Genomic DNA, 17,281 nt, shown 5'->3' on the forward strand with positions numbered 1-17,281 from the left:
TGAAGCAGGTCACCAGCATACCCCTCTTCCCAGCCATGCAAAAGATGCCACATGTACAGAACAGAACAACAAGATCAGCTCACAAATTCCATTGGCAAAATATCTGATACAAATTACAATATAAGTAAAGTGTATGGATCCAGGAGACAACTGAGCAGGACGAGGCATGGCCAAGTGGTGCCTGAGCCACACAACCTCCAACTTGGTGACTTGGAAGAGGGCAGGCCACACAAGATGATAAGCTGTAGAAAATATCAGAATGACGAGGCATTGTTGATGAGCAGGTTGGTCAAACAGAGGTGAAAGCTAACCCTGGACCGCCACCACCGCAGGCTTCATGTTCATCTAGCAATGCCTCAAAGAGTAGTGGTGGGTCGTCATCATTTAACATATTCAATGTAATGTCTGAAATATTTTATTAATCCTGCATTTTTGCATTTTCTTTTACTTAATTCTTTGCTAAATTGAACTGCAAATTTTTATTTTCATATTTAAGTAATTCCCAGTATTTCCAAAACTGGTTGTTTTGGAAATACGGATGCAAGTTTCCAGTACTATTCAGTTAGTTTTTTGATCATTTTAGAAAAGTCCTTGTTACATAACAATGAACTATTGAATTTCCAATAATTAAAAACTCCTCTGTTGTCTTCACTGGTAAGGTTTAGTTTGATACCAATGGTCATATGATCAGTCATTATAGCTGGACAAGGAATTACTTCAGAGACCTGTTCTTCACATCCTCTGAAATGAGCTAAAAGTCAGTTCTAGATGAAAAAGAAAAGTTTTTTGTTGCTCCAAGTATAATGTTGGTCAGTAGGGTTACAATATCCCCATATATCCATTGAGTTAGACTGATTTAAGAAGTGAACAAGGTGGTTCTCTGCGTCTCTGGATCTCTAGGGATGTTTGTCCAATTGGTGAGACAAAACTGTATTTTAGTTTCCACCCAAAAGAGTTTTAGCTGACAGGTATTTATTGCTGTGAGAATTAATCATGTGTCCTAGTTCCTCCAGCAGAGAATGGTTAAAGGAGTCTGAGTTATAACCATAAATGTTTCCCAGGAAAAAAAATGACTGTGAATTTCAGTCACTAAGGAAATCCAGTGACCCTTTTCATCATTTTTTTTTCTTTTTTACAAAACTGTACCCTTTTAATGTCTCCTTAAAACAGCAACACCTTTTTAAAAATGACTAATTTACATTTAGCAGACGCCTTTGTCCAAAGCAACTTACAGTAATTCATACATTCATGCCGGTGGCCCCAGTTGACATTGTTTCTCAGAGCTTTTGTGTTACAGACAAAAACATTAACTCCAAGATAACCTTTTTTATATCAATGTTTCAGAGAAAGATCTTCAGAAAACTTTGCCAGGAAGTTGAGCTTTTTTTGGCTTCAAAACACCACTGAGCAGTTTTCATAGGACTAAATGAAGCTGCACCTCCAGCACTATGTCCATATAACAGGTCTTTGAAATAGACTGCATCCCAAATTCCTTCTTTATTTACACGCCACCACTGGATGTTGATAATGCATCATCACTTTGCATGGCAGAATTTAGTGTGTTCACCCAGGTTTAACATCTCTATCAACTGCAGAGTCAACTGACCCAGGTGTAAATGCAAAGTTTACACATTCCCTATCATGATCTCATCATGGCAGCCCTGCCTCCTCCCTTATGTGTGTGTGTTTGTTTCCTCTCATCTGAATTCTTCCTCCTGTGTCCCTCCCCCTGTCTGTTCTGTGTGTGTGCATGTGGGCGTGGTTTCCTTCCACAGGCAGCGCCAGGTGAATCCACTCCACTAATCAACTTCCTATATCGTTTCATCAGTTTCTGTGGTAGATTGTATCCTGGCTCACCTGTATTGTTGCCTTTGTGTCCTGTTTGATTAACTTGTGTAGCGAATACCTCTGTGTCTGTTCCACCTCACCTCAGATTGCCGTGTTTGCCTCGCAGTCTCCTGTTTGCTTCCTCCCTGCCTGCCTGTGGACCTGCCTGCTTGCTTCCTGCTCTCCTGTGTTTCCTCTCCGTGTGGGTACGCTCGAGGGATGGACCTCACTGCGCCGTGCTGCATCACTGCCATTGCCCTGCAGCAGACGCCACCTCACGCCACCTCTTAACACCTTCACACTCAACGGTGACTTCACGAACTACGTTTGGATCCTGGGACTTCGCACCACCCCTCCCCCTTGCACCTGTTTGCACTTTTGAACATTAAAAGACTTGTTTCACTGTTAACCAGAGCTGAGTCATGCATTTCGGTCCAGATCTAATACAAAACATAACATTCCCACTGCACACAAAAGCCTGATCTTAGTGGGTTTAAGTGGGATTGTTGACCAGTGGAAAAGGGGTAAAATTGTGAGTGCGCATGATGTTTGCTGGGCAGAAGATCACATAAAGCGAGATTCAGCTGAACTCAAGTCATGTAACATCCACTTCAGTCATGGTTAAAGGTGCAATTTGTAGGAATTGGCCAACTCTTGAAGAAGTGGATGGAGTGGAGTAGCTGGTTAGCATGTTAAGTTCTATAGATATCACTGCAGTACGATATGTATGTATTTGACACAATGTCATACTCAGTTGATAATTTTATTTATGGGGTGGCTGTAGCTCAGGAAGTCGAGCAGGTTGCCTAGTAATCGGAAGGTCACTGGTTCGAATCCCAGCTGCCCCCTTCTGTCGAAGTGTCCTTGAGCAAGATACTGAACCCCAAATTTCTCCTGACAAGCAGTTGGCACCTTGCATGGCATCCACTGCCATCAGTGAAAGAATTTGTAAGACATTTTGGACAAAAGTGTCTGGTAAATGTAATTCCTGAATGTGTTTAAACTAAAATTCAATACAACACAAAAATAACAATAACCAGTATAAGCCACGAGGTTTTAAAACAGTGTTACAAAGACCAGCAAACAGTAATACTTATAATATTTGCAATTTGAAACTTTAAACAGCAACTTAACAAAATATAGTGCAACAGGCTTGATGGGAAATATATGGCTGTTGCTAAATCTGTTACCATTAGTCAGCAAAGCTGATGTGTTGTTTTTTTTGTTTTTTTTTCAAGCAAATGGAGAAAAAGTACAGCAGAGGTAGAAAATAATAAAGGTTTGACTGCCTCCTGCATTTTTATATCTTTCTTCTAGTCTGGCTTGTATTGTCAACAAATTGACAATCAGTCTACTTTACTTTACTACTGCTAGCATGACTGGTCTGACAGTTAGAGAAGCTAGCTAGAGAGGGAAGAAAGTGTTTTTATAAAGGGACCATAAGGTTCATAAACCTGTTTGGATGTTCATGTGTAACGGAGGACTGGATTACATAAAATGTCTAAACCACAGCATGACAATGTCATGGCAATGACAACATCAGGCTGAACAGGGACAGCTGATGAGTGACACGTCCATGACTAGTCTTTTTAACTTAAATTTTGTTTATGAAGAAATCAGTTACTGTGTGTGATTAACCTGTTGTTTTATGTTTATGAGTATACCGAGGACTTCAGTAGGGCTATCAGGCAGCGGATTGGGACCATGCCTGCCCAGGGTAAGAAGGTAATTTGTCCAAGGCCAAGAAACGAACCATCTGTTTCTGATATTTTTTGATACAGTGACTTAGCGTATCTGTATGGGACACTGTGTTTTGCTCTCAGTCTGTTTAATCAGCGCTTCATGTAGCAGTTGATCTCGCAGAACTGCAGCTTCCCCATGTGCTTGTATTTTTTTTAGATATATCATACAGGAACAATAACCAGAAAACATACCATGGGAGTCACTGCAAGATGCTGGAAATAACACGGGTGAGAAACAGAGTTAGACGAATAGACAAACTGACAGAGACAAGTGGGAGTATCAAGACCATATACATAACCACAACTGAACAAGGCCATGAGGTGCAGGTGGAGCAGCGCAGGTTAGGTAACTAAACAGAAACAAACTAGAAACAGGGAAGGGGGTGAAAAAACAGCTGAAGGCACAGGAAAGAGGGAAATGATACAAAGGGAGATGGAGAACAGGTGTTGATAGCAAGAAAACAGGAGGGAAAATGACATGATAGGAGGAATTAAAAAGTAACACACAACACATGAGGGTAAAATTACAATATACAAACCCTAAACACAAAACCAGAATCATGACACTTTAGTTACAGTGATTTCTACAGCTCTCATTTTTCTGTGATGAGGATTGGAACACAAACTACTTTGTCACAAAAAAACATTCATAAGTTTGCTTCTGTAATCAATTTATCTCTGTTTTGTGAAAATGTGACCAAATCTGCTGACTCTAAAATATACATACAGTTCTCATCGTTGGTTAAGAATTTGTAGATAATCTTCCTTCTTCATTATTCTATTTACTTTCTTGATTCCAGCAAAACAGCCCCACAGTATAATACTGCCAGCACCGTACCTGACAGCAGGTTTGGTGTTCTTGGGGTTAAAGGCATCACCTTCTCTCCTCCAAACATACTGCTGCTCACTGTGGCCAAACTACATTTTTTGTTTCATCTGACCACAGAGTTTTCCTCCAGAAGGTTTCTCTTCGTCCATGTGATCAGCAGCAAACATCAGTGGAGCTTTAAGCTGCCCTGTCTGGATCCAGAGCTTCTTTCTTGCAGTTTCTCAGCTCATGTTGATGTAAAACACACATGAATGTGGACACTGTCACATGGCTTCCAGCAGCTTCACATTCATTGCAGACTTGCTTCTTGGTGGTTTTTGGTTGACTCTTGACCATCCTGAGCAGTTTTCTCTCAGCAGCTGGTGATAGCTTGTGTTTTCTAACTGTACCATGCACTTTATACTTACAGTCTGTACAGTTGATCTTGGGACCTGTAACTGCTTTGAAATGGCTTCAAGTGACTTTCCTGACTTGTTCAAATCAATAATGTGCTCTTCCAGATCAATGCTGAGCTCCTTAGACTTTCCCACTGTAGTGTTTGCGGCTGAGTCTAGTGGATGTATCAAACACATCCTATCAAAATGGGCCAGAAAAGTCACCAGCTGTTATCAGTCAGAATCACTCAGAGGAAATTAAGAGGCCATGTTACAAAGAACATTTGAGTCACAAAACTTTCTGTAATCATCAAAATCATTCAAGTTGCTTCATTTGTATTTCTGATCCTGCAGATCTGGTCACATTTTCAGAAGACCTGGAATAAATTCATCACTGAACAAAACTTCATCAATGTTTTCTGTGACAAAGTAGTTTGTGATCATCACAGAAAATGAGAGTTGTAGAAATCATTGAAACTAAAGACTTTCATGATATACATGTTCTTATCAAGTGGATTTCAACTTTTGACCATGTCTGTAAGTAACACATTCTCTAGTAATTCCCACCTTCCAAAATGAGCCCTTAATGAAGATGCAAGTAAACAATGTAAACTTGAGAGCCTTTTGAGGATGTTAGAGATTTAAAGAAATGTCTGAGCCTCATCAGCTGCCTGATCATTACTGGGCATGTGCAACACTTAACAGAGATGAGAAAAGAAGTAAGATGTCTCACTCCTATCAACTTCCATTATCAGTTCCAGAAGAAACATAAAGTTCTTTTAAAATCCAAAACGCCAAAACAATGCACATACATACAAATTTTGGTTTAAAAGTGCCGTTAAGCTGCTGAGGGCAAAGGTTGATCACACAACCTCATCGAGAACACTCCAGAAAACGGACCTATGGAATTGTGGATAAACAGGTACTATTATCTGAGAAGAACCATGTCAAATATGACCTGCAGCTTTCCAGGGAGGACTTGAGTGACATTTGAGATGATGGATAACATTTTGAAATCACTTGTCAAAATTCAAAGCAAACATAATCCTTATGAATACTGTGTACTATGTTGTGGCTGAACTTTTGTGATGTAAATACACTTTCCACTCATAAACACCCTGACATATCATTAGGAAACTTTTTTAAATATGGGCATTAAAAAATTGCCCAGATAGTGCATAACAAAAATGAGAAATGAGTTATGTATAGAGTTGTATTGTACAGTAAGGTCTACTGAGACCAACCAGCTGCAGGAAGGAAGGACCTGTGATACCTCTCCTTCACACACCTGGACCTGTGATACCTCTCCTTCACACACTCGGACCTGTGATACCTCTCCTTCACACACCTGGACCTGTGACACCTCTCCTTCACACACCTGGACCTGTGACACCTCTCCTTCACACACCTGGACCTGTGACACCTCTCCTTCACACACCTGGACCTGTGATACCTCTCCTTCACACACCTGGACCTGTGATACCTCTCCTTCACACACCTGGACCTGTGATACCTCTCCTTCACACACCTGGACCTGTGATACCTCTCCTTCACACACTCGGACCTGTGATACCTCTCCTTCACACACCTGGACCTGTGATACCTCTCCTTCACACACTCGGACCTGTGATACCTCTCCTTCACACACTCGGACCTGTGATACCTCTCCTTCACACACTCGGACCTGTGATACCTCTCCTTCACACACCTGGACCTGTGATACCTCTCCTTCACACACTCGGACCTGTGATACCTCTCCTTCACACACTCGGACCTGTGATACCTCTTCTTCACACACTCGGACCTGTGATACCTCTCCTTCACACACCTGGACCTGTGATACCTCTCCTTCACACACTCGGACCTGTGATACCTCTCCTTCACACACTCGGACCTGTGATACCTCTCCTTCACACACTCGGACCTGTGATACCTCTCCTTCACACACCTGGACCTGTGATACCTCTCCTTCACACACTCAGACCTGTGATACCTCTCCTTCATAAATGAAGGAAGGTTCCTTCGAATAAGGGTTCATTCGAAAATGGCTGAAGCCACCACAGAGTCATAGAAAGAGGTCAGGAGGTCCCCCTGCACTCCAAAGGACCTGAGCCTCCTCAGCAGATACAGTCTGCTCTGACCTTTCTTGTATGTTTCTTCTCCAGGGTCTTCATCAGGTGTGAAGTGAGAGCAACTGGTCTGTAGCTGTTGAAGGGATCTTTGGTACTGGAACCACGCAGGAGGTTTTCCACAGCAGTGGCACTTTTCCCAGCTTCAGGCTCATGTTGAAGATGTGATCCACAATCCTGCACAGCTGGTCTGCACAGGACTAGAGGAGCCTGGAGCTGATCCCGCCTGGACCCGTAGCCTTCTTCACCTTCATCTTACTCAGTTCCTCAGCTGGATAGTGGAGAGGGATAGATTGGAGCAGGGGGAGACATAGCCCCTATGACCATGAACCACCACATTGTGCATCACAACTAAAACATGCAACACCGTGCAATCAGCCTGAAGCTGATCAGACGGTGCAGGCTGAAACATTTTAAAATGGGGCCAAACACAACGAGCACCAGCTCCCTGCCTTTCGAGCTCCCTGTGCTCCGCTTAAACAGACCAACTTCTCAAACTGCAACACAGCTGGAGGCTCAGAAATACAGTTCAACTCCACTGCTCAGAACAATGTGCTAGTCCAACACTAACAAGCAAATCTTAGCGCTAGCATTAGCTGCCAACAGAAACCTGTCTTCTTCAGCTGATCTTGCAATTGATTCAACTGACTTTAAATTCTTACACAGTTCAATGTGGGCCTGTCTCCATCTTGTTTCTCCTAAGTACATTCTGATATGTACGTGTACATAACCATGCTCATCGGCTGTTGCAGTCCCTCCTGACTGGCCAGCTGCTGCTCCTCTTGGATTATACTTCTCCACCCCAGCCCATCTTCGCAGGCTTCACATCTGAAGGATAGATAAACGTAAATATCTGCCTGCTAAAATCAAGTGGTTCAAGCAGGGATGTATGGAGCCGTGGCCCTCCCTGCAGACACTCTGCCTGTGCACTCTCTCAAGCTCAGAGTCACAGCCAACAACACCAACAAGTTACTGTCCAAAAGTATAAAACATTGTCAAAGATCATAAAAATACCAATCCACGCAGGAGTGGGGCTTCAATTTATGCAGCAAAGAATTTCCTTACCAGTACTTCAAGCTTAACGTATCACCTCCTATAAAACATTAGAATGTCAAAATATTCATTGATTCACACATCAACCAAAAGCTGTTTTAATTGAATATTTTTCAATGGAGGTCTCTGAGGTGTGTGCTGTCACTTACATCCTGTCTGCTTCTGTAGCTTATCTAAAGTGTGTCTCACCTCCCAGCAGCTGTATGAACAGTGTTTCAACTGATTCCACCATTTACACAAAATTGTTTAAAGAATATAATATATTGATACATGTTGAATCTTACAAAAACAGTACAAAGTAAATAATACAGGTCATTCTTTGAAGAAAGAAGAGAGTGGAGAAAATCACCAGATTCCCTGGAAAAAAGAACAGAAAAAGCTCAATTTTGGATTTAACTTTGTGAAGGCTGTCTACAGCACAACCTTAAAGTGGAAAAAATAAGCAACCTAGGCTATATTTGTGAGTGTATATTAGTCAAACCTTCGCGTAAAAGCATAATTACGATGACAGAGGCACTTTTAAGATTTACCATAGTTTCGTTTTCGGGCAAGCTAATTTTCAGTGGAGTGCATGGGGCATGAAACTTTCTCGTAGTATCACCAGGGTCTCTACATATGAACACAAGCATTGAGAACATTGTTTGTGAACACAGAGTTTAATAAAAAGAAGTTATTTGAACTACTCACGTCAGCAACTGTATCTTTGTGCTCGCTGCATGTTTAGTATGCAGCTGTTTTTATCTGAAATAGTTAAGTTTAGTTTTGATTGAAAATAAAGACAGCTGTGTGCATAAGGCTGTTGTTTACAACTCACAGCACAAGCGCCACCTGCTTATGGCATCTCGCGCAAGCGCAGAACGTACACGCTACTGCGCAGCAGGCAGCACGTCGAAGCGATGTATTTCAATGCAACTTTTCTGCCGAACGGGTCAGACAAGAGGCAACAGAGTGGTCGGAGAGTGGTCGGATAAGGCAGCTGGACGTCTGGGCGGTGTGTCAAAACCTCAGAAAAACAGTTCAGTTCAGGTATAGATGAAGCTGTAGCTACTGAAGGTAGCAAAAAGGTCTGTGAAGACTTCCCCATTGGAGGATGCATCAAAGACATCAAGGAGGAATACAGAGGAATGGGAGGCCCTCTGTTGTCCTGGTCATCATCCAGAATCAGAATCAGTATTCCCTTACTGACCCACAAATGGGGAAATGTGTGTGCCACAGCAGCCAAAGTACAGAATATGACAAAAAAGACAATAACATTTGTATAAAATAAACAATATAATTTAAAAAGTAAGAAATAGAATAAACTCATATATACATATCCAGAGGGAAGAAGTGGAAAGGTTGGACTCATAAAAGTACCTTGGTGTCCAAACCAACAAAAAAACATTGGCTATGTTACTACCTCTACTGGCAGATCAGAGGCGGAACAAAACTGTCCCCTTCATTCCGCTTCTGTAATTATCACACAGACTGTGAGGAAGAATTTCGACACAAAAGTCCCATCTTGAAATTTTGGTGTGAATGGGGCTTTTGACACACACAGACCCTTCCTCCACAGTGTATATACCTCACTATATATCTTAACATGTTCTATTTAACATCATATATTCTTGTATACGTTATACTACACTATACTACTGCGCTATGATGCATATTTTATATGTATTTTACTACCAGTTCTATTTTTTATTATAATTTCAACATTTGAATATCTGTTTCTACATTTTCTATATTGATTAAACATATGAATATATATTTTAAAACATGTTTTTAATGTCAAACAATATATTTGAGGGTTGGCTAAATAACAATGCAACATATTTCCATTCAACAGTACCACAATGTATATCTTCCAAAATGATCGATAAATCAACACTAAACAGTTTCGACTAAAGTTATGTTGTAACCTTCATGACTGGAGGAGTAATACGGGGCTGTTATATAAGACTATATACAACCACTATATACGGTATTATATATTATATTTACCACTTTAATGCCTCCAAAAAACGTATATTGTTCACCGCTAAAAAATCTGTTTGTAACAAAAAAAACAAACCCAAAACATTAATGGGTGAGACTGATTAAATAACCTGCAGCTATATCCGACACAAGCATCGTTATTTTCTGCAGTCTTTCAAACGTGTACGTTTGCTTTTTTGCACTGCACATCTATAATAAATAAATAAATAAATAAATAAATAAATGAAAATAAAAAGACAGAAAGAAAAAAAAAAGAAGAAGAAGAAAAGGGGGGGGGGGGGGTGTGCACACGAGTTTTAAAATACTTTACTAGCCACTGTGGTTTCAGGGGTCACCAATCAGTAATATGAGGTAGGAGAAGAAGTAGGTCAGCATTACTACTGATATTCCTGTAGTCTTTCCAGGATAACAGCGAAAACAGTGTCGTCATTTGGACCTTGGTCTGTGAAAACAAACATTAGATAAATAATTTGGGGGGTTAAATTTTAAACCCTCCCCGGTTATAGTTTGGTTGAGTCCAGAGTTCCTGTAGATCCAAGATGGCGGAATAAGCAGCGACGTGCAGAAGTTCACTTTTAACTCTCTACCCTGAAGCTTTTCATCTTCCCGTTCTCTTGTCGGAGTATTATTTATTGAGAGCGAACGCTGGTAAGTCTCAGGACACTTAGAGCTTTCATATTTTGTGACACTGTCTCGAAGTTGAAGCCCGTTTTATCTTCGGAGTTCTGTGAGTAGATGCCATAGCCGCAGCAGCAGCAGCTAGCCGTAACGTTATTCTAGGTTCCAGTTATCCCAGTGGTTACGGGGCTGGGGTTGACACTGGGAGCCTTTCTTACTGGCTGGAAAACACATGGGTATGCCAGCTTTATAGGGAGATTGAAACACGAAGAAGAGAGTGCTCAGGTAACAGGACTGTTCATAAGTGCAGGTTTCAGTATCACCCCGAGCCACTGAAGGCTGACGTTAGCCATGCTAACATTAGCGCGAGTCTGGTGAGACTGTTGCTTATAGAGCTAGCTAGCTAGCTGCGCGCATGCTAGCTGGAATCTACGAAGGACTGCTGGCTTTTAAAATAAAGTTTCTCCTCATCATTTCTTGCTGCTTTTCAGGTCTTCCTCTTCCTTATTTAATTACACTTTTGAATGATAACAAGGATGTGCATGTGCTCTCTCTATGCGCAACTATTTTTATTTTATCATTGTGGTGCACAGCATCAATGTAATGGTAAAATCTGTGTTATTGTTTGGTATTTGACGTTAACTCAGATTTGGAGCTGTTTTGGAGCGGCCATGGTCCTGCTTAGATAATTTTCCTCCTCTGGATGCCTAGTTAAATCAATGCTGATCATCAACACAAAGCAAATTACAAGTTTGTCCTCGGTTCACTGCTCTGTGGTGCCATTAGTGCGAAATCTGAGTAATGAATGAAGCCAACTATTGATATGTGTATGTGGATCACTGTGAACTATTGTGAAACAACCGAAGAGGCTTGAAGTTAAAGTGTTAGGAGCTAAGTTGCAGTTTTATGACTGATGCACTGATCCTTCCGTGAATATCACAATTATGAGCAGTTAATGATGTCATAGTTCTGGCTGTTAAAATAGTGCTGCAAAATGATTCATAATGTAGTCAAGAATGAAATATGGCTAAATGCAGCATCTAAATTGCAGAAGCTGCAATATTCTGATAATGTATGAAATGTGTGACAAACATCATTATAATAAGGTACTGCAGCTCTGCAAGGAAGCCCAAGCCTACAAATGTTGTTCACCAGGGTAAAAAAATAATGTTTGTTAGAGACCCTAATAAATTTCACATAATCAGGATTTTAATAGTTTTTCATTTCCCTTTTTTGTGTGAAAGTGTTCCTGCTAATTGTGAATAATATTGTAATCCCAATATCTGTCAAAATAATGGCAATAAGACTTTCCATATCATGCAGTCCTAGTTTGGAACCTCAATCCTTGAAGTTTGTATTTAGACGCCCTCCTACGAGTATTAAAAATGTTAAATTCCTAAAGTTGACCCTGTATCCTTGGCCAGCTTCTTTGCAGTCATGGTCCGATGGGTGCTTGAAATCCTTGAAAATGCTCACATTTTAATGTTGTGTTTTCAAGGTTTGAAGGGTGCTGAAAAGGCTTAAAATTGTGACAGTATTTCTTTAATGATATATCGCTATCGGACAGATAATTCACTTATCAGATGGAGAAGTACACCAAGTTGGAGAGCCTAAAATGAAGACTGCTCCGCCTGGGCCTCGCTTGCGCCTCAGAGTTTGTGACTGTGAGTGTGTTTACATGCACAACTTAGTCAGATTACAGCTATAGTTCGACTATGCTACTCAATCAGACAACTGCAATTGTCCGAGTATACATGCCATTGAGAAAATCGAATTACTGGCCGAAGCATGTCATAGCCCGGTACACTAGGTGGCGCTGTACCCATTTCAACTAGTGGTAATAGAGAGCCATCTCCGGCTGACCTCTTTACGTCACCAGCTGCCTCGGCATTCGAGAAAGATGGCGTTTGAAGAGCGAGACAAAGCTACATCTTTCTTCATTTCATATATGGTGTACATGATAATTGCAGAAACTAGATGCACAATTGCGCTCTTGCTTGCAGTTATTTTGGAGGAAAGCCGCCGTCGCCGTCCTTCTACTTCCGGTTTACGGCCCTGGTAAAAAAAATCTTGAGCCTGCGCTAAACGCAAAAATCCAATCCGATCTGATAGAGCGAAAACATGCAAGAGTAATGCGACTATCAATCGAATAATCTAGGTGTATTAATCCAACTATGAGAAATCCGATCCGGTCCAATTTTAGTCAGACTAAGGTGTATACATGCATCTTAAAAATCCAATCATAGTCAGACTAACGCAGTAATTCGGTTTTCTTGTGTGTCATGTCTGTGTGATCTGCCAGTCTGTTTTGATGTTCGACCACACCCCCCGAAGACACAGTAGCCCTTTTCACACAGAGACACTGTATTATTGCCACAGCGGCAGTTTGCCAATTCTCCACCGTTGTTTGTTCACACAGAGCCAAGCAGCACCAGTTTTACAAACTGAATTGTGACGAAGAGTCGCTATGACAGACAGGATGACATGACTGCGGATGTACAACTGCGGTATTTCTTTCCGTATTTAAGTTGCCAAGGACACTGCCAATTACTATGTTACTGTTGTTTGGTCTTGTAACATTGCTTTGTGGGACATTTTATTGTATTTTGTTGAGTGAAGGATCTGTTTAGTTATCACACTGTGAACACAGTGAATGCTTGTGTGAAAGCTTATCCATTCACACAGGTATGTTTCGCCTCTGATACTACCTCCACAAGCACATTAGAGAAATTTCACCCCTCGCCGCATCTGAAACTTTTACACTTTCTCAGCCACGTTAGATGGCAAACAAAGTCTAGATTAGTGTTTTCCCTTAATTTCTTAGACTTAGATTTTGGTTGTGTGAGCATAGCATAACACAGTCTCTTAATGTGATAAAAATTTACCACAGCTGTAAGTGTTCACCTTATTTTTGATTAATCTCTGCATTGTTGCTGTTTCTTGCCAAACAAGATGTGAATTGTGTTCATTCTGTTGTTCAAACTGAGCTGATTTCTAGTTAAGATTGTTTCTTTAACCTTTGCAACCAGGGTTGAAGTTCGGTCAGAAGCTGCCAGGCTTTGGCTAACTGTCTTTATAAGGGGTGTACATTTCTAAAGCCATGCAAGCTTTTCATAGAAAGCCAAGCCGGCTAGAAATAGAAACCTTTCTTGTGTGTCACATTTCTCATCACAAATGCACTTGAAACAGAACAGAAGAAAGCAGCAGACCATTTACCTGACAGACTTAATCTATAACATTCTGAATAACCCACATCTTTTTTTCTGGAGCTGATCATGGAAGTAGCTTAGAAGGCAAACATCTCACTTCTTTCTCATCTCTGTGGTGCCAAGCTGGAGCAGATAAACCCCCGTAGCTACTACAGAGTCGTTTAACATGGAAATGAATGTCAATACCAAATATTTGGAGATGTTATACAACATGAACAGGATACAGGATACTATTCCTCACATTTGTTGCAGATTTATTGTCTTGTTGTCTCACCTGCATCTTTGAACAGGCCTAATATTAAAGAAAAGATAATCTGTTCAGGGGGTTCATATTCTGGAGAACATTACTTTGACTACATTCTTCTGGTTTATGGTCTGGTCAATAGTTATTGAGATATCTTGCTCCTGTACAAAGTCTGTCTGCTCTTGATAGACTGATGTTGCCATCCATGGAAACCCGAACTGAGCACAGAAAAACAAACGGATTCAAATCCATCTGTGATTACATGTTTTGCACATAAGCTTGCCTAACACATTGATGTATGTAAGTGCTGTATTGTAGGCAATTGGACGTGTAGCAGGCTAGTTTCTTTAAAGTTAAAAAAGAAACAACTGAAACACTAAATTCGAACCAAATAGGCCAGCAATAAATCTACCATTTTTGTAAAGCTATTGAATTCCGGGTATGATTTAGACCAGGTGTCAGTTGTAGTCAGTTTGGAGGCCAAAATTGTTGTGTTAGAGACAACAATTTTGGCAGTAGCCTTTTTATTGTATGTGTTAACAATGGTTAAATCAGAATCTGAATCAGAAATACTTTAATAATCCCTGAGGCAGTGTTCGCTCCATAAATTTTTAGTGGCGCACCGTCATTGTGTGTGGGGGGGGTGTTACTCCTCCCCCAGAACCATACGGACACCCGCTCTAAAGCAGCTAACATTGAAAATGAGTATAGCGGCGCAGCGCCGTTGTTCCACCGTCTGGGGAGAACCCTGCCGAAGGGAAATTGCTTGCATTGCAGCTGCTCTCATTCAAAAGTCAGAAAAAGAAAAGCTATTTATAAGCAAGAATATTAGAAATAGAATACAAATATAACAAGTGTACATCTATATACAGGGTAATAAATAATACTGCAGTACTAAGTATGGGTTATTGCACATTATTTGTCATGCTCATGGGACATCTCTTTATAAAAGCAAGGAATCTCTGTCTGTCTGTGTGTTCCTCAAATATTTCTACAGATCAGGATCAGACTGACCTGAGAGTTTCAACATGGCTGCTGCTTGGTTAAGGGTGTGCCACGTCAGATTTTTTTTTTTTGGACTGCAATGATACCGTTGATAAATTATTTCATAAATGCTTTACAAATTCTGCAAGCATTGTCCACCAGAGCCAATCACTGCACACCGTAGCCACGTAGCCAGTCACTGCAGAGCTCACTTCCACGACATACCTTGAAGTCCGTGTAAAGCAGAAATAAATTTGTGTTCTGAGTTTGTCACACCACAGAAACATGTGTCACTGACCACTGAGCCAAATTTGAAAGATTAAAAAAAAAATCTCTAAGTATATAAAATTAGTCTCAAAATCATTGAAAAACAAGCACTTCTCTCTGCTGTGAAACGCTGGGGGCGTGTCAGTTAGAGGTGCTGGAACCACGCCCACACACAGGAGAGGAGCCTCCTCTGTGTACTTACTTTCTATACTTCTTTCATACAGTTACTTTTCTGATAGTTACTTTATTACCACAAGCTCCCCAATTATTCCGTATGCCCAATTTTTACCAGTTGTGAGGGATAATACCAGCTGTGGAGCAGCTTTAGTTATGAAATAATTGAATCATGTAAGCTGCATGTGCACAGAAAATGATAAGTTACATATTGACTCCGTCTGAGCTAGCTGCTCCCGTCACTCTCCCAGACGTGCAGTGCAGCTCTTCATTCAGCTGGAAGGAGCTCAGGCAGACCTGAGCATTGCCTGCATTTAAATGTTAATAGTTACATATAAGTTTGTAAATTTTTAAAATGTATGCACATATTTAGCAAACAACAATTTGTATTTGCATTATAAGTAATAAAAAATGTTTTTTTTGGCATATTTGTGGTTTTCACAGTAAAAAAATTCAACTTTTTCTACTCAGATTTTATGTTTTTTTTTTTGTGATTTTAGGTCCATTGTGTTAATAGAGTACGTCAAAATAAAGTAACTGTACAGTCACACATGTCAGGTTATGCTGAAAATAATGACACCGAATAAATTGTTTTTAAGGTGAAATATAATGACAAAATCAAAAATCGTCAAAAACGGTCAATTATACCCTGGAATATCGGATTTCACAACAAACCTAAATATCCCTGAAATCCCACCTTCAAACACAGCCTCATTTGGCCATCCATGAAAAAGCTTCTTAACCTCCCACTTTTCTATAGGAATACATATTTCCTTCGGGCACTGCACTAGTTAAATACAAAAGAGAGAAACAAAGTGTCCAGAGTCCTCCTATTGACTCAGTGTCTGACACTCCTAAACACAGTAAATCAATGTGGGAGATGTTACCCAAATTTAAATGAATTATAAATATAGTCTATGTGTGTGCTGTCAAGTATAAAGGAGGTGGAAAACTTAACTTTCACCACTAGTCAGTCATTGACCAACCTGCTTTTGAATGTCTTCTACTCATCACAAGTGGTAAGGGATCACATCCCTCTAGCAATGGAGTTATAAATCCAAGTTGTGCTGTGCTGATGTGCTGAGTCAGGCCAAATGAGCACATGTGGAAATGCCCTATTAACCAGCTGCATCTCTAGGCCCTTTCACACTGCCCTTTCAGTGTGGAAATCATGCGCCGATACCCCACCCCAGCGTCTGCGTGAAGGTTACAGATGGGGCATAGTTTTGCTCTGTCTCTGTTTTGCTCTTCTGGCATCTGTGTGAATTGAAAAATAGGCAGTACAGAACAAGGATGTAAGGTCATACCTCTTGGGTACCTGACCAACATTAGGTTCAAAATGTGTTTGCGACCAGCCTCTGCAATCATCTCAAAAGGTACTGTCCCAAACAGTACTCAAAACGCATTAGTTTACACTATCATGCTAGCATCAGCCTTCCTGCAAGTAGCCAACAGACCAGCCCCACTGCTTCTTCTAGTCAACTTCAGCTGGACAACCAACAGTCGGCACTGCTTTTTCAGCCATTACCCCATATGAGAAGAAACTGAAGCGATACAAAGACATAACAGCACATTTTGTTAAATACTGTTTTTGCTAAATATATTATGCCTGTAAGCACAGTTGAAAAACAGGGCTTCAAGAAGCTAAAGTCTGACATGGATTTTAAGTACACTCTGCCTGGACGACAGTTTTTTCCCAAACATCAGTACCTCAGCTCTACGCAGAGTGGAGGGTCAAGGTGGAGGAGGGTCTCAGAGATGTCAAGCACTTTGCGACCACCAAAGATGTGGTCTGGTTGCACGTCCGAGCCACATCAGGTCTTACAGAACAGGAGGCTAATGGAGCTGAAC

At 40.9% G+C, this 17,281-nt stretch overlaps 1 protein-coding gene across 2 annotated transcripts in view; it reads left to right on the forward strand.

The window, feature by feature from the left end:
* The first annotated feature begins 10,310 nt into the window (after positions 1-10,310).
* The window catches only part of ndst2a (N-deacetylase/N-sulfotransferase (heparan glucosaminyl) 2a), a 48,234-nt gene continuing 41,263 nt past the window's right edge, over positions 10,311-17,281 (forward strand). For both annotated transcript variants that reach the window (XM_037124400.1, XM_037124401.1), the window contains exon 1: positions 10,311-10,582. The gene's annotated coding sequence lies outside the window, so the exon portion shown is untranslated. The remainder of the gene's footprint in view (positions 10,583-17,281) is intronic.

Source organism: Acanthopagrus latus, chromosome 15 (assembly GCF_904848185.1).
Source record: "Acanthopagrus latus isolate v.2019 chromosome 15, fAcaLat1.1, whole genome shotgun sequence".
Lineage (NCBI taxonomy): Eukaryota > Metazoa > Chordata > Actinopteri > Spariformes > Sparidae > Acanthopagrus > Acanthopagrus latus.